Source organism: Sus scrofa, chromosome 10, assembly GCF_054392235.1.
Source record: "Sus scrofa isolate SSC_HxYL_T2T_F1_AM1 chromosome 10, Sscrofa_HxYL_maternal_Yorkshire_Landrace_v2.0, whole genome shotgun sequence".
In the NCBI taxonomy this organism is placed as follows: Eukaryota; Metazoa; Chordata; class Mammalia; order Artiodactyla; family Suidae; genus Sus; species Sus scrofa.
The window spans coordinates 46248778-46275106 of NC_139392.1; the positions used below are offsets into that span (position 1 = coordinate 46248778).

Genomic DNA, 26329 nt, shown 5'->3' on the forward strand with positions numbered 1-26329 from the left:
TTGGGGGGCACTCTTACAGCACAGGCAATTTCTTGGGCCAGGAATCAAACCCATGCCACTGCAGTGTAATGTCAGAACTTTAACCTGCCATCCCCAAAGGAACTCCAAATTGTCCTTCCTTTGAAGGACAGGATACAAATATATATCAAGCCAGATTTTACGTTTCATTTATTGAAGCCAGGTTTTCTTTTCTTGAAGTTTCATTTCTTGAAGCCAGACTTTACATTTCATTCTGTCTTAGTCATGCAAGCCCACTGCCAGCAAAATAACAGACAAAAAATATGGTCTTCATCTCATGAGTGGTTTCATGGCACAGTCACTGGTGAATAAGTGATTGGTAAACCCTTGTTGAATGAATTACAGAATCTGTGGTTCAAAAGTAATAAGGGGAGTTCCCATAGTGGCTCAGCTGGTTAAGAACCCAACATAGTGTCCTTGAGGATGTGAGTTCAATCCCTGGCCTCACTCAGTGGGGTAGAGGCCTGGCATTACTACAAGCTGCATGACAGTTTGTGGATGAAGCTTGGATCTGGTGCTGCTTTTGTTTTGGTGTAGGCTGGCAGCTGCAGCTCTGATTCAAGCCCTTGCCTGGGAAATTCCATATGCCACAGGTGAACCTCCATATGCCTAAAAAGAAAAGGTGATAAAGGCAAAATAAAGGAGGACGATGATCTTATAACTGCACTTGCCTAATATCATCAGGATTTTTAAAAAATAAGTCCAACATTTAGTAAATATCTAAATTGGTTTTGGCTTTTAAAAAAGCAATCTACTCTTTCCTTTATTATCTAAGTACATCTTGCCTTCCTATTCTGTGCCAGGCTCTGAGCCAGGCCCAGAGATCTGGTGATGACAGATTAAGAGTCCTTGTAAACCCATGGAGGAAAATCCATGAAACGGAAAGTCCAAAATTTGTTTCAGATTCCAGTCCTTCATGCAGGAAATAACGGAGTGATGGGATATATAGTGACTGATGAGGAAACCACACTCTACAGGGATTCAGGGAAGGCTTCCCAGGGGAGGGGGTGGATCATGTGAGCTGAGATCTAGAGTGATAACAGTGTCAAAATCTAGAAACAGTGTAAAAAAAAGTTGGAAGATGTGGTATAGTCTAAAGTGGAAACGCCATCTGTACTCTCCGCTTGAAAGAGAAATCATGGAGTTCCTGTATGATTCAATGGGCTAAGAACTCAACTACATCCATGAGAATGTGTATTTAATCTCTGGCTGCACTCAATGGGTTAAGGAACTGGCATTGCCAGGTGCTTCAGTGTGGGTAGTGAATGAGGCTCAGACCTTGTGTTTCCATGGGTGTAGACCAGCAGCTTCATCTCCAATTTTACCCCTAGCCTGGGTACTTCTATATTCTGCTGTGGGCATGGCCCTAAAAAGACAAAAAAAAATTAAATAAAATTTTAAAATAAAGAGAAACCACGGCAAGCATTTAAAGACTGATAGGGCTCTCAAGCCTTTTGGGATATACTGTATTCTGCCAATAGAATGTGTATCTCTTTCAATAAATCTACTTCTTGTCTATCAAAAATAAATAGAAGTTCCCTGGTGGCTCAGTGGATTAAGGATCCAGCGTTATTACTGCTGCGGCTATGGTTGCAGGTGTGGCATGGGTTCAATTCCTGGCCTAGGAACTTCTGCATACCATGTGTGTTGCCAAAACAAAGAATAGATCTAGGACCATAGATACATACTGCCTTGAGATTTAAAAATAAATAAGTAAGTAAGTAAATAAATAAATAAAATAAAAACTGGTTGCCCCTAGTTCTAGAAAAAATGCAGACAAAGGGGACCTCATAAACTGCTATTTGGGAGTGAAAATTGCTACAAATGCAAGCAATTGATGACATCTAGTTAAAGCTGAAGACAAAAATTCCCTATGACCTAATAATTCAATGACTAGTTATGTTCTTTTTATTAAACCCTTAAGAGTCTGTCCTCTTAGAGAAGCAAGGGAAGTTTCTTTTAAATTTTAAAGTCATTCTCTAAGGCAAAATCATTAACTCAACAAATACTTATAGACTACCTGTATGTGCTAGGAACTGTAAGAAAACAACATGGTGAAGGAACTCATCAAAGACTGTGGTCTCATGGACAGTAGGTGGAAGACACACCAGAAACAAATAAAAAGCCCCAGTCCTCACTGCATCTTTAATGCATATACCCAGTTTGGGAGGATCATGTTATTCAAGAGGAAACTAAGCCCCAGAGAAATTGGCATTTGCCAGGAGTGTGTCCTCGCCTAGCACCACAGCCCCTGGTCTCTCCTTGGGTGTCTACCCTCCCCACCGGACCCCATGGGAAGACAGGGGTGAATTTTCATTTATTACACTGGGTGCCCATTGCCTGGCTCATAAATAAATATGAAGGCTGGGGGGAGAGTAGGAAGATGGGAGAACTATCCAGAACCAACACCTGCAGAAAAACCTGGGAGAAGAGGTTTCAGAATGAGCTACTCAGATATGGAATCAGAATCCATAGAGATGGTAAAAAGGAGGATCCTTTTCTCCATGCCTCTCTCTGCTTGAGCACCTTACCTGCCTTCTCACCTTTCATCCTGGAAGAAAATCCCACTGCTAGTCCTTGGCAGCACCAGATTTGGAAACCCAGCTGTCTCCAGAATGTGCTCCACACTGAAATAACGAAATCAGACAAAACTTCTGACAGATGCCTTCCCTAATGGGGCAGTGGAAAGAGAAGTCAAGGCAGGAGGAGGAAAACCACCCTCAGGTGCTCCCTGGTTACATTTTTATTCTCTGAAGAGGAAGCCCTCTTTGGAAGGCAGCAGCCCACAGGAGAGAGAAAGGAGCTGAGTTTATGCCTCCTGCTGCTGGAAGTGAAGGACCCTCATGAGGAAACTCTACTGAGCTTGTCTTTTCATATATTGTTTTCCTAACAAGAAAGTTTACAAATAAGAATGGAGTTCCCTGGTGGTGCAGCAGGCTAAGGATCCAGTGATGTTGTTGCTATGGCTCAGGTCACAGCTATGGCTCAGGTTCAATTCATGGCCTGGGAAGAGCTGCAGGCAGTGGGGGTGGCCAGCAATGTAAAGAGAGAAAAAATAAAAATACAGAAAAGTAGAAAAAGTAATACAATGAGCATTCCATTATCCTTCACCCACAAGAAACTACGGTTAACATCACATATAAGCTTTAAGATATTTCTATTTTTAAAAATTGCAGATAGAGCGATTTCCTTTTATTCCATCTTTCTTTGCATTTACCTTGTTTTTCTTTCTACTAAATTCCTAATTTAAATATTGCCTCATGCATTCTGAGTATTTTTTCTTAAAAAATACATTGAAATCTCTATATTTTTCTTCCATCACATTAGGTGAATTTCCCATTTAAAAAAAAAGGAATTTCTTGGCCTGGGAATATCTGCATGCAATGGGGGTGGCCAGAAATTTTATATACATGCATGCATAATTATTCTTCATAAATATGATTTTTACTATTACAGTTATCTTATTTTCTTCACTTTATTTCTTGATTTCTCCCAACTTGCTGTCTCTTTTCCCTAAGGCTCTTGCATCCCACTCAGCCCCCACACAGAACCAGTCTTCACAGTGAAGTTCTTTTTTCCTATTTTAATCCAGGATCAAGTAATCCTAAACAGTGATAGTTTATCATCATTTGTTTTACTGAAATGGAGTACTATTTTGCACTTTCCTTCATCTTATTCTTGTCACTCAACAATACTTCATGGAAATTCATCTGACACAGTTCTTAACAGATTTATTTCTTTATACTTACAGATTGTTTTACTTTATTATCTGCACAGCCATTGCTCAGTAACCCCTGGAGAATTGGCTCCAGGACTCCCACCCGCCATGCCCAATTCCATGTCCCTTCTGTCAAATAACAATAGAGTCAGCCTCCATCACTGTGTGTTCCATGTGCACAGATCCAAAGAGCCGATGGTATACTATTCCACAATATGGATGTGCCAGTATTTATTCCTTTTGTTTCCAGGTTTTTGATAACACAAACAAAGCTACAATGCACATCTTTCAGTATTAAAAAAAAAACATGGCTAAGCAATTAAGTCCTACCATACAGCACAGGGAACTATATCCAGTCTCTTGGGATAAACCATGATGGAAGATAATAAAAGGAATGTGTATATATGTATGATGAGGTCACTTTGCTGTACAGCAGAAATTGGCACAACACTGTAAATCAACTATAATTTAAAAAGACAAAAGCAAAAACAATAATGCCACATGTCCTAGGAATAGAAAGTGGCTTCAGCAGACCTGAGCTGAGAGGCTCAACTGTGAGAAACTGTCTCAGGTCTGCCTTCCAGCGTCTGTACAATAAGGAGGTCAAAGTGGAAGAGGACTGGGGTGCGTCCCTTCTTTCTGATAGTATTTATAGTCAAATCATGCCATCACCCACCACAAACTAATTGAGTCCCCAAGACGGGCAGGCACCAACCAGGGCACTGTGGCTTGACCAGGAAGACGGCAGAGCTACCATCCTTGCTGGGGAAAAACATATAATAAACATGCAAGTAAATACCACCAGCTTTATGCATTGAAAACAGCTGGGGGTTTCAGGATGATGGAGGTGGCTTCTCTGTAATGCAGTGGTATTTACATAGATGTGACTTGGTCAGTAATCCAAGTGATTCTAAAGACATTAAATCCATGTGTATCTTGATGTGTCCACAACTCTTTTTGATCCTTAACACTCAAATGAGAGTCCTCTTAGGATTAGTCTAGTTTCTAGACCTTCAGCGTCTTGTCTTGTAGGTTGGAAGCAAAGCCTGAGAAAGCCTCATTTTTGGAACACTAAGCAGGTGACTCAATATACAGTCAAATTTAGGAACAACTTCATCAGAGAATTGTCAGGAAGCAGGTTTGAGCCCCAAACATCCAGTGAAAAGACTAGGGAGTAAGGAAAGTTGAGATTTGAATTGAAAGGGTGGCTCAGAGACTTTACTCTCCCCACTCCAGAAAGTTTTGCCTTTCAAAAACTTAAACTGCAAAGAGAGAAATCCCAAAGGGACCTCCACCCCACCCCCTTCCCCAGGATACATCCTAGGACCGTTTCTAGTTCTTGGTTCATTTTGCAATTAGAGATATTAATAATAATAATAATAATAATAATAATAATAACCTGCAGTGGGCTGCCAGAAACCCAGCCAAAAGAAAAATCTAGAATTGCAAATGTGAAACTTTCACCCTCTGATAAAGATTATGCTGATGGGGCTGAAAGTCAAAAATAGAAGCAGAAATGACCTGATACTGGAACATCTGAGAAATGAAAGTCCAGGGGGCAAGTCTTGATATCATTCCTAACCCCATTTTTTTTCTGGGAATAAGAACACCCTCTCAAAGGGATGTCATGAGGATTTAAAAATAAGACCTTCATCATGTCAAGCATTGAACAGCCCTGAGTTCTTCATACAGGATTGACCTACCCTGGGATCATTCCTGGCAGCATCACTTCCTCCAGTGATTCCAGTGTGTCCAAGAAATCCCTGTGGTTACTGTGGCCAGTATTGGGACTTAGCCAGGGGGTTACCCAGGTGGCACATTGTGCATTTATTCCATCAATTTGGAAAAGCAAACAAACATCCTGATGTTTTGATTTCTTTGGCTTCTGTATCCCCACAACCCCCCCACCAAGCCTGCATGTTGGTTATGATCTTATTAAATATGTTGAAGATGCTCCATAACACACATACACAAATGAGGAAGGGCTCCAATCAACATGTTCTTTTTGTTTTTCTGCCTTCATTTCCCAACTATGCTGACAAAAGATGTAGGTGGGCTGTGTTTTATTAGTGTATTGCTGATTTTCTCCTGACTTTGGGCTAAAATTCACTCTTTGTGAAAATTTCTTTTTTTTTATTTTCACACTGTACAGCAAGGCGATCAAGTTATCCTTACGTGTATACATTATAATTACATTTTCCCCCCACCCTTTGTTCTGTTGCAACATCAGCATCTAGACAAAGTTCTCAATGCTATTCAGCAGGATCTCCTTGTAAATCCATTCTAAGTTGTGTCTGATAAGCCCAAGCTGCCGATCCCTCCCACTCCCTCCCCCTCCCATCAGGCAGCCACAAGTCTTTTCTCCAAGTCCATGAGTTTCTTTTCTGAGGAGATGTTCATTTGTGCTGGATATTAGATTCCAGTTATAAGTGATATCATATGGTATTTGTCTTTGTCTTTCTGGCTCATTTCACTTAAGATGAGAGTCTCTAGTTCCATCCATGTTGCTGCAAATGGCATTATGTCATTCTTTTTTATGGCTGAGTAGTATTCCATTATGCATATATACCACCTCTTCCGAATCCAATCATCTGTCGATGGACATTTGGGTTGTTTCCATGTCCTGGCTATTGTGAATAGTGCTGCAATGAACATGTGGGTGCATGTGTGTCTTTTAAGTAGAGTTTTGTCTGGATAGATGCCCAAGAGTGGGATTGTGGGGTCATATGGAAGTTCTATGTATAGATTTCTAAGGTATCTCCAAACTGTTCCCCATAGTGGCTGTACCAGTTTCCATTCCCACCAGCAGTGCAGGAGGGTTCCCTTTTCTCCACAGCCCCTCCAGCACTTGTTATTTGTGGATTTATTAGGATGGCCATTTTGACTGGTGTGAGGTGGTATCTCATGGTAGTTTTGACTTGCATTTCTCTTATGATCAGCGATGTTGAGCATTTTCTCAAGTGTTTGCTGGCCATCTGTATATCTTCCTTGGGGAACAGTCTATTCAGGTCTTTTGCCCATTTTTCCACTGATTGATTGGCTTTTTTGCTGTTGGGTTGTAGAAGTTGTTTATATATTCTAGAGATTAAGCCCTTGTCAGCTGCATCATTTGAAACTATTTTCTCCCATTCTGAAAGTTGTCTTTGTGTTTTCTTTTCGATTTCCTTTGCTGTGCAAAAGCTTTTCAGTTTGATGAGGTCCCATGGGTTTATTTTTGCTCTAATTTCTATTGCTTTGGGAGACTGACCTGAGAAAATATTCATGATGTTGATGTCAGCGAGTATTTTGCCTATGTTTTCTTCTAGGAGTTTGATGGTGTCCTGTCGTATATTTAAGTCTTTCAGCCATTTGGAGTTTATTTTTGTGCATGGTGTGAGGGTGTGTTCTCGTTTCACTGCTTTGCATGCAGCTGTCCAGGTTTCCCAGCCATGCTTGCTGAATAGACTTTCTTTTTCCCATTTTATGTTCTTGCCTCCCTTGTCAAAGATTAATTGACCATAGGTGTCAGGGTTTATTTCCGGGTTCTCTATTCTGTTCCATTGGTCTGTCTGTCTGTTTTGATACCAGTACCACACTCTTTTGATGACTGCGGCTTTGTAGTATTCTTGAAGTCTGGGAGAGTTATGCCTCCTGCTTGGTTTTTGTTTCTCAGGATTGCTTTGGCGATTCTGGGTCTTTTGTGGATTGTTTGTTCTAGTTCTGTGAAAAATGTCACGGGTAATTTGATAGGGATTGCATTGAATCTGTAGATTGCTTTGGGTAGTATGGCCATTTTTACAATATTGATTTTTCCAACCCAGGAGCATGGAATATCTTTCCATTTCTTTACATCTTTGATTTCTTTGATTAAAGTTTTATTGTTCTCGGCATATATGTCCTTTACCTCCTTGGTCAGGTGTATCTTGATATATTTGATTTTGTGAGGTGCAATTTTAAAAGGTATCATATTTTTGTATTCCTTTTGTAATATTTCATTGCTGGTATACAGAAATGGACCTGACTTCTGAATGTTAATCTTATATCCTGCTACTTTGCTGAATTGATTAATCAGTTCAAGGAGTTTTGGGGTTGAGTCCTTCAGGTTTTCTATGTATAGTATCATGTCATCTGCACACAGTGACAGTTTTATCTCTTCTCTTCCTATATGGATGTCTTTTATTTCATTTGTTTGTCTAATTGCTGTGGCTAGGACTTCCAAAACGATGTTGAAGAGCAGTGGTGAGAGTGGGCATCCCTGTCTTGCTCCAGATTTGAGTGAGAAGGCTTTCAGTTTATCCCCATTGAGTATTATATTTGCTGTGGGTTTATCATAAATGGCTTTGATTATATTCAGGAATGTTCCCTCTATACCCACTTTGGCGAGGGTCTTGATCATGAATGGATGTTGGACTTTGTCAAATGATTTTTCTGTGGCTATTGAAATGATCATATGTTTTTTTTTTTTTTTTGTCTTTTTGTTGTTGTTGTTGTTGTTGTTGCTATTTCTTGGGCCGCTCCCGTGGCATATGGAGGTTCCCAAGCTAAGGGTTGAATCGGAGCTGCAGCCACCAGCCTACGCCAGAGCCACAGCAACACGGGATCCGAGCCGCGTCTGCAACCTACACCACAGCTCACGGCAACGCCAGATCGTTTACCCACTGAGCAAGGGCGGGGACCGAACCCGCAACCTCATGGTTCTTGTCGGATTCGTTAACCACTGTGCCACGACGGGAACTCCTGATTTTTGACTTTTTTTTTTGTTAATGTGGTGTATGATGCTGATTGATTTGCGTATGTTGAACCATCCTTGTGAACCTGGGATGAACCCTACCTGGTCATGGTGTATAATTTTTTTGATATGTTGGTGGATTCGGTTGGCTAAGATTTTTGTTGAGAATTTTTGCATCTATATTCATCAATGAGATTGGGCGATAGTTTTCTTTTTTGGTGGTATCTATGTCTGGTCTTGGCATTAGGGTGATGGTGACCTCATAGAATGTCTTTGGGAGTATTCCTTCTTCTTCAACCTTTTGAAAGAGTTTAAGGAGGATGGGCACCAGTTCCTCTTTATATGTTTGATAGAATTCACCTGTGAAGCCATCTGGTCCTGGACTTTTATTCGTAGGGAGTGATTTTATGACCTCTTCAATTTCATTTCTAGTGATCGGTCTGTTCAGTTGGTCTGTTTCTGCTTGATTCAGTTTTGGCAGGCTGTAAGATTCTAGAAAATTGTCCATTTCTTCCAGATTGTCAAACTTGTTGCCAGATAGTTGTTCATAGTATTCTCTTATGGTTTTTTTTTGTTTGTTTGTTTCTGCTGTATCCGTTGTGATTTCTCCTTTTTCATTTATAACTTTGGTTATTTGGGTTCTTTCTCTCCTCTTTTTAGTGAGTCTGGCCAGGAGTTTGTCAATTTTGTTGACCTTTTCAAAGAACCAGCTCTTGGTTTTATTAATTTTCTCTATTGTTTTTTGAGTCTCTATTTTATTGATTTCTTCTTTGATCTTTATAATTTCCTTCCTTCTGCTGACTTTAGGTCGTTTTTGTTCTTCTTTTTCTAATTCGTTTAGGTGGAGGGTTAAGTTGTCCATTTGGGATGTTTCTTCTTTTTTGAGAAAGGCCTGTATTGCTATAAATTTTCCTCTGAGCACAGCTTCTGCAGCATCCCATAGATTTGGAGAGGTTGTGTCTTCAGTATCATTTGTTTCAAGGTATTTTTTAATTTCCTTCTTGATTTCCTCATTGACCCATTGGTTTTTCAGTAGCATGTTGTTTAGTCTCCATGTAGTAGGTTTTTTCTCTTTCCTTTTCCCATGGTTGGTTTCTAATTTCATGGCATTGTGGTCAGAGAAGATACTTGAGATAATTTCTATGCTCCTAAATTTATGGAGGTTCGCTTTGTGTCCCAATATGTGGTCGATTCTTGAGAATGTTCCATGAGCATTTGAGAAGAATGTGTATTCTGATTTTTTTGGATGTAGTGTCCTGAAGATATTAATGAAGTCTTCCTTTTCTATTGTTTCCTATAGGATCTCTTTTGCTTTATTGGTTTTCTGTCTAGAGGATCTGTCCATTGATGTGAGGGGGGTATTAAGGTCTCCTACTATGATTGTATTCTCATCAATGTCTCCCTTTATGTCTGTGAATATTTGTTGTATGTATCTGGGTGCTCCTATATTTGGGGCATATATGTTGAGGATAGTAATATCCTCTCTTGGATGGATCCCTTAATCATTAAGTAGTGTCCTCCTTTGTCTCTCTTTATGTCTTTTGTTTTAAAGTCTATTTAGTCTGATATGAGCGTTGTGACTCCTGCTTTTCTGTCATGTCTATTGGCAAGAAATATTTTTCCCCACGCTTTCACTTTCAATCTATATGTATCCTTTGTCCTAAGGTGAGTTTCTTGTAGGCAGCCTATTGAAGATTTTTGCCTTTTTATCCACTCAGCCAGTCTGTGTCTTTTGATTGGAGCATTCAGTGCATTGACATTTAAGGTGATAATTGATAGATGATTATTTATTGCCATTTTGAACCTCGTGTTCCAGTTGATTCTATGGTTCTCCATTGTTCCTTCCTTTTTTTTTTTTTTTTTTTTTTGGTTGGATGGTCTCCTGTTTTTATCTGCTTGAGTGTACTTTTTTTCATTTTCTGCAAATGCAATATTTGGTTTTGGCTTGTGGTTGCCCTGTTTTTTAAGTATGCTAACCCCTTCCCATAATTGTGTGTTTTAGCCTGATTGCCCTGTAAGTTCAAACACTTCATTACTCTATTAAAATTAAGAAGAGAAACATACAAACAAACAAACAAAAAGGGTTATTTATTTCCTAACATGCCTTGCCCACAGTTTATGGTTTTGATGACTCTTTTTTATTTCTTTCTTTTTAGTTTTATTTTGTTTGAAGCATGTTCATGATTAAATCTGTATGCTGGCTTATTTGAGTGACTGCTCTCTGATTGCGGTTTCCTCAGTCCTAGTTCTTCCTCTTCTTCTTTTTTTTCTCTTTTCTTTTTTCTTCCCTTTCCTTCCTTTCTTTTTGGTTTAGAGAAGGCCTTTCAATATTTCCTTTAACCTGGGTTTTGTGTTGCTGTATTCTTTAAGTTTTTGTTTGTTGGAAAAAATTTTTATTTCCCCTTCTATTTTAAGTAATATTCTTGCTGGATAGAGTATTCTAGGTTGCATATTTTTTTCCTTTTAGCACTTTAAATATCTCTTGCCATTCCCTCCTGGCCTGTAGTGTTTCTGTAGAGAAATCAGCTGATAATCTTATAGGGGTTCCCTTGTAGGTAGCATTCTGCTTTTCTCTTGCTGTCTTTAGGATCCTCTCTTTATCACTAACTTTTGCCATTTTTATTATGATGTGTCTTGGTGTGGGTCTGTTTGGGTTCAGATTGTTTGGGGCCCTCTGTGCTTCTTGTATCTTGAACCCAGTATCCTTTAGATTGGGGAAGTTTCCAGCGATAATTTCTTCAAATATATTTTCCATCCCCTTATTTTTTCTACTCCTTCTGGAATTCCTATTATGCGTAGATTGGCCCACTTTATATTATCCCATAGGTCCCTTATATTGCTTTCCAGTTTTTTGATTCGGTTTTCTGTCTGTTGACCGGATTGAGTGGTTTCCATTATTCTATCTTCCATATCACTGATTCGTTCTTCTGCATTATTCATTCTGGTTTTTACTGCCTTTAGTTCGGTTTGCATCTCTGCAAATGAATGTTCTAGTTTTTCTTGGCTCCTCCTTATATTTTCTAGTTCCTTTCTGAGGGTATATGCATTACTGTTCCTATCTTCTCTTAATTCCTTCAGTATTTTCACTATTTCTCTTTTGAACACCAGGTCTGTCAGACTGCAGAGATCTGTTTCATTTTTGACTGTTTTAGGTGAGTTCTCCTGTTGGTTTGACTGGGGGTGGTTTCTCAGCTTCTTCATCTTGCTTGTTGTTTTCTTTCTCCTGAGGGAGTTGTACTCTCCCTGACTGGGCAGTGTTTGCCTTGTCACTGCCGTGGAATATTTCCTGATTGCTGGCATTGTTGGTCAATCTTTTTTGAGGCAGTGTGGCTTTTCTGGAGTGTTGATGGGGCTAACAGGGTTTCTTTGAAGCAAAGGAGGACTTCCTGAGGGCAGACAGGACTGGAAGGTCCACACCACGATGGTAGCAGATTTCACTTGGTCATGCAGAGCTTGCTCTGGTGTTTTTAGGCTGTGGGGTTCTTGCAGGGCGTTGGCCGTGTGGGGCAGCTGTTTCTCAGGAGTGCAGCACCTCCTGGGGGCTGGAGCAGCTATCTGGGTCACTGAGAACCTAAGAGGCTCTTCCCTAGGGCAGCCCAACTCAGAAGGACAGCCTGCGAATGTAGGCGGAACTTTTCACAGTATGGTCAAGCTTGTTGCAGCTTTTCTGGGCTGCAGGGGGTCCTCCAGGGGGCTGGTGGTGCTAAGCAGCTATTCTGCGGGAGTAGGGCACCCCCTGGGGTCTTGGGCGTGTAGCAGGGCCGTTGGAAACCCAAGAGGCTCCTCCCCAGGGCAGTCCAACTCAGAAAGATCATGTGAGATCTTTTCATGGCTCAGCCAGGCTTGTTGCCATTTTTCTGGGCTGCAGGGGGTCCTGCCTGGAGCTAGCAGTCCTATGCAGCTGATCTGCTAGGGCTTGGCACCCCCTGGGGGCTTGGGCAGGTAGCAGGGCCACTGAAAACCCAAGAGGCTCCTCCCCAGGGCAGCCCGAATCAGAAAAACCGTCGGAGAATTAGGCAGATCTATTCACGGCCTGGCTAGGGTTCTTCTAGCTTTTCTGGGCTGCAGGCCTTTTCTCGGGGGCTGGTGGTGTTTGGTGCTGCTGTGCGGAAGTGTAGTCCCTCCAAAGGGCAAGCAGGCCTGTGCAGGGACAGCCCCTGTGGTGGTAGGTTTCAGACAATTTTTCAGGCCAGCCCTCCCGGATGGCAGGCAGCTCCAGGTCTGGCGAGAGTGTAGGGGGTGGTGGGGGTGGGGGGGGTGGATGCACTGGGAAGCACAGTTTTCAGCTAGCTAGCGGGCCTGTAAGCTTGCTGTGGCGTGAGGAGTATTCTATGGGGACCCACCCCTTCTTCTCTCCCCTCCCCAGCATGGGCACAGGCCAGGCTCTTCTCCCAGGTTCCCTCTGATGTGGCTTTCCACTTCCCCACCCCTAGAGTATTGCTCCCTTCCTCTGCGACAGCTTTGTTTTCCAGTCTCCCAGGCAGTCTCTGCCCCGTCAAACTTGACAGACCAGTTTCTAGACCTCCCAAGCAGTCTCCACATCGCCCCACACCCCCAGTCCTTTCTCTGGTACTAACCTTCAGAGCTGAGGTCTTGATGCCAGCCCCCACCCAGTCGTCTCAATTTTTGGTGACTGTGCCCGTAGTTCAGATGGTCCGTTCGGTTCTTGATCAGCCTTTCAGTACTCCAACTTACTGCTACACTCTTCTCTGCATCTGGAGATTCCTCTGGTTCATTTGATCTTTCCCCCGAGTAGGTGACTTTCCAGGGCAGAATCCCTTTCTCCTCCTCAGTTCCCTTTCGGGAGCACCCGTCCCGCTTGCATTCACCTTCTCTCACTCTCCTCTTTGCTCCCATTCTGCCCAGTAATATCACGAACTTCTTAGCGTTATTGGAGTTTAGGTTCCTCTGCCAGTGATTGGTTGCTGTTCTGTGCGAGTCATTTATTCTGTAGATGTGCTTTTTTTGTTGTGTTTGTGGGAGAGAGCGAGTGTGTCCCCCTACTCCTCCGCCATCTTGTCCTCCCCTCGGTAAAATATTGAAAGGTGTTTTACAAGCCTTTTTTTTTGTTGTTTTTTTTTTTTTTTTGTGCTGCACCCAGAGCATATGGACGTTCCCAGGCTAGGGATTGAATTGGAGCTACAGCTGCCAGCCTATACCACAGACACAGCAATGCAGGATTCAAGATGTCTCTGTGCCCTTACCACAGCTCTCAGTAACACCATATCCTTAACCCACTGAGCAATGCCCTCATCCTCATGGAATCTAATCAGATTCATTTCTTCTGTGCCACAATGGGAACTCCACAAGCCATTTAAAGAAGTCCTCTTTGGGAGTTCCCTTGTGGCACAGTGACTAAGGATCTGGCATTATCACTGCAGTGGCTTGGGTCACTGCTGTGGCATGGGTGTGGGATCCATCCCAGACCTGGGAACTTGTGCATGTCGTGGGTTTGGCTCCCCCCCAAAAAAATAGTTCTTTCTGGGGAGATAGTATCTGTCTTTGCTCTTAAGGTGCTTGAATTTTTGATAATTTAATAATAAAAACCCAATAGTTTTAATAGTTACTTTTAGTCATTTGAAAATAAGGGCTAATCAATTTGTAATTTTAATGATGGAGTAAAAATAATTTGAACAATTCAAAAAATCAGATGTTGGGTGCATGATGTTCTTTTTTCTATAATTACAGGCCACTGATTTTCACTTACTAAATTAAATTTGAGGAGTATTCATCAAGGCCCAGAGCCAGACATTCACAGGACAAAGAAGCCCATGCCCTGCCCTGGAGATACCCTGAGATTTGCCTGAGGACATATGTTATTCCTTGTGAAAACTGAACCAGATGAGATTGAAATTGTATCTCAAGATGACATCATAAAGGAAGTCCAATTACTTCCAGGAATGGTGTGGGGGGAAAGGCATCCAGGTGGTGTGCAGAGAGAGGTCCCCAAGGCCTGTGGGGGAGACAAGGTCCAAAGAGGCTGAGTCCAATAATCCAAGAGAAAAATGAGCAAAGGTTCCTTGAAAAGCCCTTAGACATACGAAAATATGCCCAGCCTCACCACCAGAGGAAGACAAATGGCAACCTTGAGCCTGTGGTGTCTCCTGCTATCACACTGGCAGAGGAAAAACAAATTTGAGGTTCACTGTCAGGGAAAAGGAACCACTCCCACACCACAGGTGCAACTGACAATGTTGGGCTCTTCCAGGAAGATAATTCAGCCATGAAACGCACCATGCACATGCTGCAACTCCCAGACCAAAAATTCCAGTTCTGGGAAGGAACCTCCAGTGTGTCTGCACATCAAGCAATGACATATGTACAAGATTACTCACTGAGGCATTCCTTGTTAGAGAAAGATATTGAGGAGAAAAGCAACTAAAAGTCCATGAATGGGGCCAGCTCCCATCATTTAGACTAGACCCATGAAATGGACTACTCTCTGGCTCCTAAAAAAAAAAAAAGGCAAATATTTATTGATTGTGCCAGGAATTATTCTAAGTCTTTTCTTTTTTCTTTTTTAAGGCTGCACCTGCAGCATATGGAAGTTCCCAGGCTGAGGGTAGAATTGGAGTTGCAGTTGTAGTTTATACCACAGCATGGCAACAGTGGATCTGAGCATCATCTGCAACTTATTCCATGACTCATGACAGTGCCAGATCCTAAACCCACTGAGTGAAGCCAGGGATCACACCTTGCATCCCCACAGACACTATGTTGCATTCTTAACACACTGATCCACAATGGGAACTCCTAATCTAAGTCCTAAGTGCTTCTTTACATAATCCTCTTAATAACCTTCTGGAGTGTTTTGGTATAGGCCCCTCCGCTTCTCAGAGGAGGAAACTGAGGCACAGAGAGATTTAGTAACTCACCTAGTGTTATGCAACTAGTAAGCAGCATGATTAGTGTTAAGTGAAAAAGATCAAGGCACAAACAGTGCACAGAGAATGCTCATGTTTGTGTAGAAAAAAGAGTAAAAAATAATAAATGCATATATTTATGCATTTATGTAGACACATGTGGGTATGGATATGTATGTTAATATCTGTTTTAGAGTTTAGAACATCTATGGAAAGGGGCAAGGGAATCAGAATCTATTAACTGTGGCTGCCTCTGGTGCTGGAAACTTCGTTTCTGAAAGACAGAGGAGAAGGTGAGATTTACTTTTCACTGTATAGATATTTTTTGTCTTTTAGAGGGCTGAACCCATGGCATTTGGAAGTTCCCAGCCCAGGGGTTGAATCAGAACTGTAGCTGTTGGCCCATGCCCTAGCCACAGCAATGCCAGATCTGAGCTGCATCTGTGAACTACACCAGAGCTCATGGCAAAACCAGATCCTTAACCCACTGAACATGGCCAGGGATTGAACGTGAACCCTCATGGATACTAGTCAGATTCACTTCCACTGAGCCATGATGGAACTCCTACACTGTATATAATTTTGCACCCACTAAACTTTTGTATCACATATGTGAAATGCCTGTTCATTAATTTTACAAGTTTGATTAAAACAATTTTTTTGAGTAGATAGAAGGGGAAGGAACTGGAGGTCATTCTTTCAAACTCTCTCTTCTTTTATGGAGTGCACAAGCTCCTAGGCCAGGGATGGAACCTACGCCACACCAGTGGCAATGCTGAATCCTTAACTGAGAGGCCACCAGGCAACTCCCTGAAAAGCTGTCTGTTGGTGTGTATAGCCCAATACAGTAGCCACTGGCACATGAGGCTCCTGGGCAATTGAGATGTAGCTGGTCTGGGCTGAGATGTCCCCTAAGTGTAAAAGACACACCTGATTTCAAAGACTTAGTATGAAAAAAGTATAATATTGAATTAAATTTTGTATCAATGATGTGTTAAATGAGATGTTAGATATATTTAGTTAAATAAGATATATTGTGAAAATTAATTTTACCTTTTTGCTTTTTGTTTGTTTTTGCATTTTAAAGAAAGCTAATAGAAAATTTACAATTATGGATTTATATGTGTCATGCCTCAGTGGCAATGAACCTGACTAGTATCTATAAGGATACAGTTTCAATCCCTGGCCTTTCCCAATGGGTTAAGGATCTGGCATTGCCATGAGCTGTGGTGTAGGTCACAGATGATATTTGCATCTGGAATTGCTGTGGTTATGGTGTATGCCAGCAACTGAAGATCTGATTCTATTCCTAGTCTGGGAACCTTCATATGGCATGGGTATGGACATAAAAAAGCAAAAAAAAAATTACACATGTGGGTCACACCCAACATGACCATTAGGAGACAGGGCCCATAAGGACTTGAAGTCATAAGGGTGGAGTCCTGAAATTCCCATTGTGGCTCAGTGAAACAAACCTGACTTGTATCCATGAGGACATGGGTTCAGTCCTTGGTCCCACCAGTGGGTTAAGGATCTGGGTTGCCACAAGCTGTTGTGTAGGTTGAAGATGACACTCGGATCTGGTGTTGCTGTGGCTGTGGCATAGGCTGGCAGCTGCAGCTCTGATTCAACCTGGGAATTTTCATAGGCCACAAGTGTGACCGTAAAAAGAAAAAAATAAGTGTTGGGCCCTAATGAAATAAGACTGATGTCTTTATAAGAAGAGAAAGATACACCAGAGATCTCTTTCTTCCCTTGAATGTACAGAGAAAAGGCCATGTGAGGACACAGCAAAAAGGCCGCATCTACAAGCTGAGGACAAAGGTCTCACCAGAAACCAACCTTGATCTTGGGCTTGCAGCCTCCAATGTAAGAAAATACATTTGTGTTGTTAAACCACCAAGTCTGTGGTTTTCTATGATGCAAACCCTAGCTGACATGAAAGAAAGAAAGAAGGAAAGAAAGAAAGAAAGAAAGGAAGAAAGAAAGAAAGAAAGAAAGAGAAAGAAAGAATGAAAGAAATGAAATGAAATGAAAGCACCATGTGCTGGAGGAGACCACTTTCTCTAGAGAAAGCAATGTGACTCTCCCCCCTCTATTTCATAGGTAGAGTCTCAGTTGCACAGCTGAGTGGGGCTTTGAGCCCAGCACAGGTGTATTCCAAAACCTGTGTCTTTAACCATCAGGTGGAGGTGAATCCCATGCATTTTTTGGACTACTCTACAATATGCCTTATTTAAAGTGTGAGGAAGTTCCATTTCTCACTGTGTCAAGGGAGACAGGACAGGTAAATACTATGAACATCCATTTATAAGGATGTTTTCAGCTGCAGGTAGTGATAGAGGGATGAAATTTGGATGAACAGTGAGGCCATCTTTTACTACACTTTACAGGAACCCAGAGGTTGGCTGTTCCAGGACCTTTTCAGATTACCAGCACCATTAAGAAATCAGCCCTCCTCTTTTGTTGAAGCCAGTGACATGCCATCCAGACGAAGGAAGACTTGGAAACTTGGGGGCCACATGAGCCATGGCCATGGCTGCATCAACAAACACCAGAAGCACCCAGGAGTCTGGGGTAATGCTGGAGGTATGTATTGCTGAAGGTTCAACCTCAACAAAAATCACTCTGGATACCTTGGGAAAGTTGGTATGAGGCAGTACCACTTAGAGAGGAACCAGAGCTTTTGTGAGCTGTCAACCGTGACACATTGTGGACCTTGGTCAGTAAGCAGACATGGGTAAATTCTGCAAAGAACAAGAGTGGAGCTGCCCCTATCACTGATGGTGTACCATCAGGCTACTACAAAGTTCTAGGAAAGGGAAAACTCCCAAAGCAGGGTGTCGTCCTGAAGGTCAAATCCTTCAGCAGAAGAGCTAAGGATAAGATTATGGGTGTGAGTGAGTCCTGTGTCCTTGTAGCTTGAAACCACATGGTGTGAAATTCATTAAATGTTAACAAGTGGAGAAAAAAGAGGAGGAGGAGAGTGGGCAGGTGGAGGGAGAGGAAGAATAGGAGGGGGAGGAGGAAGAGGGGCTTCAGTAGTATAAAACTCTCTCAGAATGTGTTCTCATTTATGGAGAAATCTGATTTGGTATCAAAAAGCCTTCTTTTCACAAGCAGAGAAAAGCAGAACCTAGTGAAACCATGTGATAATCTCCTGATCGCAATCTCACCAACACCACAAAACCAAATACTAGAAGCTTCCTACGTGCAAAGTATATTGTACTCAGTGAACAAACAGCAGTCATAATGGTTGTTTACTTTGGAAATTGACCCTCACCTTTTTCCCACTTAGAACTGTGTTATGCCAATGGCAAATCAGCCTCACCACTGACAAATGCCCTATGTGCACTACTTGCTTACAGGGGGTTTCAGTAGCTTAACACACACTCAAAACCTGTTCTCATTTATGGAGAAGTCTGCTTTGTTATGAAACTGCCTTCTTTTATCAAGCAGAGATAAAGGAGAACATAGAGAGCCTGGGTGATATTCTCCTGATGGCAGCCTCAACAAGTCCACAAATCCAAATGCCAGAAGCATCTTACTTGCAAAGTATATTGTACTCAGTGAACAAACATCAGCCCCAATGGTGGTGTGCTTAGGAGACACAGCCTCGATTTTTCCCATCAAGGCCTGTGTTATACCAAAGGTGAATGAGACCAAACACTGCCAAATGAACTGTGAGCACTGCTTGGATGCAGTGGGATTCAGTAGCTTAAAACCTACTCAAACACATTCTCAGATATGGAGAATTTGATTTGGTATGAAATTGCCTTCTTTTCACAAGCAGGGAAAAGCAGCCCCTAGCGAGCCAGGCAGATAATCTCCTGATGGTAATGCTCCCAACTTCGCAAAACAGGAGGCTCAAAGATTCCCACTTGCAAAGTATATTGTACTCTGTGAATGAACACCAGCCCCAGTGATGGTTTGCTTCAGAAAGCAAACCTTGCCTTTTTCCCACCTAGGCCTCTGGTTTACCAAGGACAAATGAGCCCCAACACTGTCAAATATCCCGTGTGCACTGCTTGTTTACCTGGGGCCTCAGTAGCTTAAACCCACACAGAACACTTTCTCACATATGGAGGTTTTGTGCAAAAAATGCCTTCTGTCACATGCAGAGAAAAGCCGAACCTACTGAGCCAGGGTGATAATTGCCTGATAGCAATCTCACAACTCCGCAAAACAAGAAGCTGGAAGCTTCTGACTTATGAAGTACATTGTCCTCAGTAAACACACATCAGCCCCAATGGTGGTTTGCTTTGGAAAGCAACCCTTGCTTTCCCCCCCCCTTAGAACTTTGTAATACCAAGGGCAACTGAACAGCAAGAGTGTCAAATGCCCCAGGAGCACTGCTTGTTTGCAGGAGGATTCATTATCTTAAAACACACTCAAATCATGTTATATTGTGTGCAGAAGTTTCACTAGTTATGACAATGCCTTCTTTTCACAAGTGGAGAAAAGCAGCACCTAGCAAGCTAGGGTGATAATCCCCTGATGCAATCTCACCAACTACATATAACAAGAAGCTTCTTCCTTGCAAAATATATTATACTCAGTGAACAAACAGCAACCCCAATGGTGGTTTGCTTTGGAAACCAACTCTTGACTTTTTCCCACAAGACCTGTGACCTGTGTTATACCAACGGCGAATAAGCACCACCACTTAAAAAAGCTCTGTGGGCACTGCTTCTTTACAGGGGGGCTCAGTAGCTTCAAACCCACTGAGAAAGCATTCTCCATTGTGGAGAGGTCAGATATGGGATGAAGATGCCTTCTTTTCTACAAGCTGGGAAAAGCAGCACCTAGCGAGCTAGGGTGATAATTGTCTAATGGCAATATTATGAACTCCACAAAACAAGACACTGGAAGCTTCCTATTTGCAAAGTATATTGTGCTCAGTGAACGAACATCTGTGACAATTGTGGTTTGCTTTGGAAACTAAGCCTTGCATTTTTCCCACGTACACTTATGCTATGAAAAGGACAAATGAGTCCAACAACTGCCAAGAGAACTGTGAGCACTGCTTGTATGCAGGGGGCTTCAGTAGCTTAAAACTCACTCAAAATGCATTCTCAATTGCAGAGGAGTCTGTTTTGGTAGGAAAACGACTTCTTCACAGGCATGGAAAAGTAGCACCCAGAGAGTTAGGGAGATATTCTCCTGATGGCCATGTCCCCAACTCCACAAAACAGGATGCTTGAAGCTTCCTACTTGCAAAGTACATTGTCCTCTGTGAACACACATGAGCCTGAGTGGTGGTTTTGTTCCAAAAGGAACCCTTCCCCTATTCCCGCCTAGGCCAGTGTTATGCCAAGGGAAAATGAGCCTCAAAAATGCCAAAGCCCTTTGTGCACTGCTTGTTTCAGGGGGCTTCAGTAGATTAAAACCCACTCAAAAAGTCTTCTCCTCTATGGAGAAATCTGATATGGTAGGAGGTATCTTCCTTTCAACAAGAGGGGAAAAGTAGCATGAAGCCAGATAGAAGATAAATGGCCAGATGGCAATATCACCAACTCCACAAAACAAGACACTGCAAGCTTCCTAGTTGTGAAGTCTATTGTACTCAGTGAACACACACCAAACCAAATGGTGGTATGCCTCAGAAACCAATCCTTGCCTTTTTCCCACCTATGCCTCTGTTATACTAAGGGCAAGTGAGCCCAACCAGTTCCATATGCCCTGTGTGCACTGCTAGTTTACAGCAGGGTTCAGGAGCTTAAACACACTCAAAATGTGTTCTCACATATGGAGAAGTCTGATTTTGTGTGAAAATGCCTTCTTTCCTCAAGCAGATAAAAGAACATAAGGAGCATGGGTGATAGTCGCCTGATGGCAATCTCACCAAGTCCACAAAACCAGATGCTGGAAGGGAGGCTATGACGGGAAACCATGGGGCACAAGCAGGGCCAGGGACCAAAACATGGGTGATGGGGATGGAGATAGGGAGAGAGAAAGCCAAACGGAGAAGAGACCCGAGGCTTGGAGGGCACAGGGAGAGAGCCCCCTGGGGAAAGTGGCAGCAGGATCAGAGCAGTGGAGTGGAGGCACAGAGGACCAACAACTGGGAGAAAACCTGGTCCAGAGCTGGCAGCCAGAGGCGAAGCCCATCCCACGGTGGGCCGAACATGCCTCAGGCAGTTGGGCCCCATGAGCCAGAGGCACTCAGGTGACAGGTCATGGCCCCCCAAAAAACCCTGGATCAACCGTCGGACCTACCTTCGGGGACACAGCAGGAAGGTCAGGTGGAAGGGAAATGCCAGAGTGCAGGCAAGCACTACACAGTGAGTGAGGGGGGTTCACCAGAGAAGAATGTGGGTAGCAGCCAGGTTTGTGGGGGAGGAGAAGGCACAGGGTGAGGAGCAGGCCAGGGAAGGAACAGCAGGACCTCCCGACCCGGGTCCATTGGATGCCATCCACGCTCCCCTCCCCAGCATCTCTTGCCTTCCTTCCTTCCCCTTGAGTGACATGACAAGGGCACCATCCGCTTCTGGGTCATGCCCCCCTCTTCTCCCACTGTGCAACACATGCCTCTGGATACCGTCCTCCAGCTCTTGCATCCTGCACACACTAGTGGAGGGGGCCAGCAAGCTGGAGGGCAGACAGAGGGCACCACCACAGTCCGTGTTCTCACAAAGGTTAATGATCCTTCCACACATTCACCTACAGAAAGCTTGTTATGACTTTTACTTCCTCTAGGTAGTCAAGTTCAACCATCTTCTCAGCAGTCTGCCAGGGCTGCGTGCCAACCCTGGTGGGGTGTATCTGAGAGCCTCACTAAACCATCCAATTGGTAGTAGCGATGGGCGGTGTGTACAAATGGCAGGGACTTAATCAACACAAGCTTATGATTCACACTTACTGGGAATTCCTCGTTCATGGGGAATAATTGCAATCCCTGATCCCCATCATGAGCAGGGTTCAGCGGGTTACCAGTGCCTGCCAGTCAGTGTAGTGCACGTGCAGCCCCAGACACCTAAGGGCATCACAGACCTGTTATTGCTCAATCTTAGGGGGCTGAATGCCACTTGTCTCTCTAAGAAGTTGGGGGATGCTGACCACTTGGAGGTCACATAACTAGTTAGCATGCCAGTGCCAGAGTCTCACTGGTTATCAGAATTAACCAGACAAATGGCTCCACCAACTAAGAACGGCCATGCACCAGCACCCATGGAACTGAGAAAGAGCTACCAATCTGTCAATCCTGTCCATGTCCAGGTGGGGAGAGGTTTCCCATGTTGAGTCAATATAAGCTGCAGGCTCCACTCCTGGTGGTGCCCTTCCATCAATTCCTTTTTCACCTTTTCAACCATACTCCCCCCAGAATCCAAAGACTTTGGTTTCCTGGAAGCTGCCTGGTGGGTCACGGGAATAACGTCACCACATCTCCAGTTGGTATCGTTTATGGTTGGAACTATGACAGCATCTGATTGTCTTCAAACTTCTGATTTTTGTTCTTGATTGATGAAAACATTCTTGGCAAATGCTTTTGCTCTGGTCCATCTTGTACTGGTCCAAGAATTTCACCTCTAGTGGTGCAATATGAATGTCCCTGGCTGTCCTTAATCATGGCCTCAGTTCTGAAAACCAACAAAGTAGAACCATGGTCCTATTCCATTATTCTTAGCTGTGGCATCCAGGAGGCTTGGGCCTGCTTCGAATACTCTAATTTTTTTCAAAGTAAATGCTTAGGGCCCCATGGGGCACCTAAGCTAAGAGCATCAAGAGGGTGCTGAGGGGCAAGGTGTAGGACCGGTGGTGGCTCGCCTTGTTGCAGACAGCCTGCCCACTCTCAAGATCCAACTATGAGCTTTTTAACTGCAGCAACTGTAATATATGCCATTGGAGGTAGAATTACAATGGCTGCTGGCATCAGACTTGCCCTCCAATGGATCCTCGTGGAAGGATTTAAAGTAGACTCATTCCAATTACAGGGCCTCGAAAGAGTTCTGTAGTGTTATTTTTCATCACTACCTCACTGGGAACGGAGTGGGTAATTTGCATGCCTGCTGCCTTCCTTGGTTGTGGAGGCCATTTCTCAGACTCCCTCTCCAGATTTGAACCCTGACTCCCCATCACTCATGGTCACCATGGTAGGCACAGTGACTACCATTGAAAGTTGATAGGGCAGGCATTCGAAGGAGTTGTTGCTGCCACAGGGCCATGTGATTGGCCTGAGATTATCTAGGGTCTCCAAAGCCAACCCCCTCCCCCTGCCAGCTGGGGCCAGGGAGTGAGGGGAGGAGGCTGACCAGGTTGGTTTTGGCCTGATAAATTCATGGATTTCCCCCCACCACACATCACGCAAAGAGAGTCAGTGCCCATAGGCATGGATTATCGCTAAGATTATCAGTTATTCAAGTAGAAGAGGAGCAAGCAATCAAAGGAACCATAACTGATTTAATGAGCCATTTGCAGTTTCACTGTACCTGCTCTGCATACTTAGATATGCATGGCTTAATCTTTGAGACAAACATATGCTACTGGCAGGATCAACCAAGTAGGAGATGAGGGGACAGTGGGCCAGGTGGACCACAGTGTGAGGTGTGTGGGGGCAGCACGTGCGGGGGTGGGGAGCATCTGCGGGGCAGGGGGCAGAGGTGCACATCCGTGGAGGGAAGGCCTGCTATTCCACAGGCGAGGACATAGGACGGGCCACCCACTACTCGACTGAGGGTGCAAGCAGGACAGGGCTGCACAGCAGCCTCATGGAGGGGTGGGGGAAGCACTAAGCTCCACACCACCCCCCTGATGTGGACCTCCCTCTCTGGTAGCCTAGGGAGCAGGGCCAGGGCACTGGGCCTTTGGTTTGGGGCCGATCTACATGCTCACTCAGACATGGTGGGTGGCTCAATGGCCAAGGCCCAAGGTACCCCTCCAACACCGCCCCACCTGGGAATGGTGCACCTATGGTGGCCAGCCCACCACGGCTAGCCACTTCCTGACTGGTGCTCAGGTGAGTTCAGAGGAGAGGGGACACATGGAGGGTGGGTCAAAGGCTGCCCTTTCACTGCAGGCAATGACACCAGTGTACATACAACAGCAAGCAGTGGCAGGCATGGAGCGGGGCTGCAGCAGGCAAGACACACAAGGATGCAGCCTGGGGATCAGCAGATGGGAACAGATGGGTGGTTAGACAGAAGAGTGGGAGTGAGGAGGATGAATGTGGGAGCAGCCAGCATTAAGAGAGATGCCACAAAGAGATGGTGGTGGAGGGGGGTGGCCACAGGCCTCCACGAGGTGGGCATGGGGACTGTCCAAAGAAACCAGATGCGAGTTGGCTGTCAGGGAAGGACATGGGGTCTCACCACCAGAGATATCCAGCACAAGGGCAGTCCTGCTGCAACACCCAGGACTTCGACTGAGATTTCCTTGGCCCCCAGGTCCCCCCCTCTTGGTGACCCTTGACTGCAACCTATGACACTGAAGAGCCACAACCTGCCCCATGGAAACCGTCTCCTGAGACACCTACTGATGTCCACCGTGCCCCACATGCACACTCTGAGACCAATTCTCTTTCCCCCCTTCCCACACACAAGGGGAACCCAAGAACCACATCACCTAGGGACACCCTTCTGGCTGTGGCGGCCAGAGGGTGACACCCACATGAGGTGGAGCCATTTCAGGTCCCAGGTTGGCTGGGAGAGAGACACATGGCATGGGGAGGCAGGGTGGTCAACTGTTTGGGGCAGGGGAAGGGCCAGCAGCATTGGGGAAGGGTAGCAATGCACATGGGGCAAGAGCTGCGATGGAAGGACACAGGTGCCTGCCCAGGGAAAAGAAAAACGACCCAGACACACCAGGCCACCAGAAAAACGAGCATGGGATCACACCACCACACCATGATGGCAGTCCCAGGACCCCTGGGATACCAGGCAGCCTCAGTCATCCCAGAGCACCCCACAACCCAGCCCTGCCACTGGGACCCGTATGCAACCCCCCCAGCCATGTGGGGGGTTCATCTGCCTAATCGCCCATCCACCTATCCTTCTGTCCTCCTCCTATCCATCCTTTACTTGGTCGCCCCCATCAGAGCCTGACCCCTCAGGGAAATTCTTCCAAGGCAGGTGGTGGGAACACTGCTTGCTCACCACCACCACCCACCAGCTTCAACTGCAGGTGAGTGTGGGCAGAACAGACATTGGCTGGCAGTGGAGGGGATGGAGGGCACGCTTGGGGTGAGGCATGCATCGCCCCCCTCTGCTTCCCCTCCGAGGGAGGCCACCACGTGCTCACGCCCTATGCAGAGCCCAACGTTGGATGCCAACACAGCCTGGCTCAGTGTGACCCTCCCCCATCTCAGAGGGAGGAGTTGCGGGCCATGTTAGGCAAAAGAGCAATGCTGGACCCCACTGCGGGGCCAGCACACCCCTCACGGGAGGGCAGCTTTTGCCCACAAGCTGTGGCAAGTAGCCCCAGCAGCTACTGCTTGAAAACTTCACAGGGGCAGTGGCAGGGGCACCATCTGGTACCACAAGGTACCCTCTCACATCACTAGAGAAGACTTTTTCACTGAGGGGGCCTCGTGTCCCACACACCATCTCTTTTCCCCTTAGGGACCCAAGGGGTGGGGGGGTTGGGAACACACTCTCAAAGAGTGGAAGTCACAGGGGGATCTGCAGTATGTGTAAAGTACACAGCCAATGTGAGTGTCCATGGTCAGAGCCATGAGGACAAGAGCCTGTGCTGCCACCAGTCTTGCCTTTCAGACTTTTACGTGGCTGGAGGGACACATTTCAGAAAAGCCAGACAGGACCCTCCTGGCCCTCCACAGTCACTCTCAAGACTGCATGCAGCCTTCCTAGTCAAGGGAGAAGCATGCTGAGTGTGCTCAAGGGCCAAGATCTGTCCCCACTGGAACATAGAGAAGGAGACCTATGACAATGCGCCCACCTGAATCCCCCCAGAGGGAACAAAGACTTCATCTGCCTTACTGTCTTGACCTCCTCCATGAGGAAGCTTCTCATGGGACCCACCACCACAGTGGGGACCCTAGGGGACTCACTGCTGGGAGAGAAAAAC

At 44.7% G+C, this 26329-nt stretch overlaps 2 pseudogenes; one reads left to right on the top strand and one right to left on the bottom strand.

Annotated features, from left to right (window-relative positions):
• Positions 1-17787: 17787 nt before the first annotated feature.
• LOC146399352 (large ribosomal subunit protein uL15 pseudogene) lies at positions 17788-18233 on the top strand (annotated as a pseudogene).
• A 3714-nt stretch (positions 18234-21947) lies between these two features.
• LOC146399353 (18S ribosomal RNA) lies at positions 21948-23810 on the bottom strand (annotated as a pseudogene).
• Positions 23811-26329: the final 2519 nt, after the last annotated feature.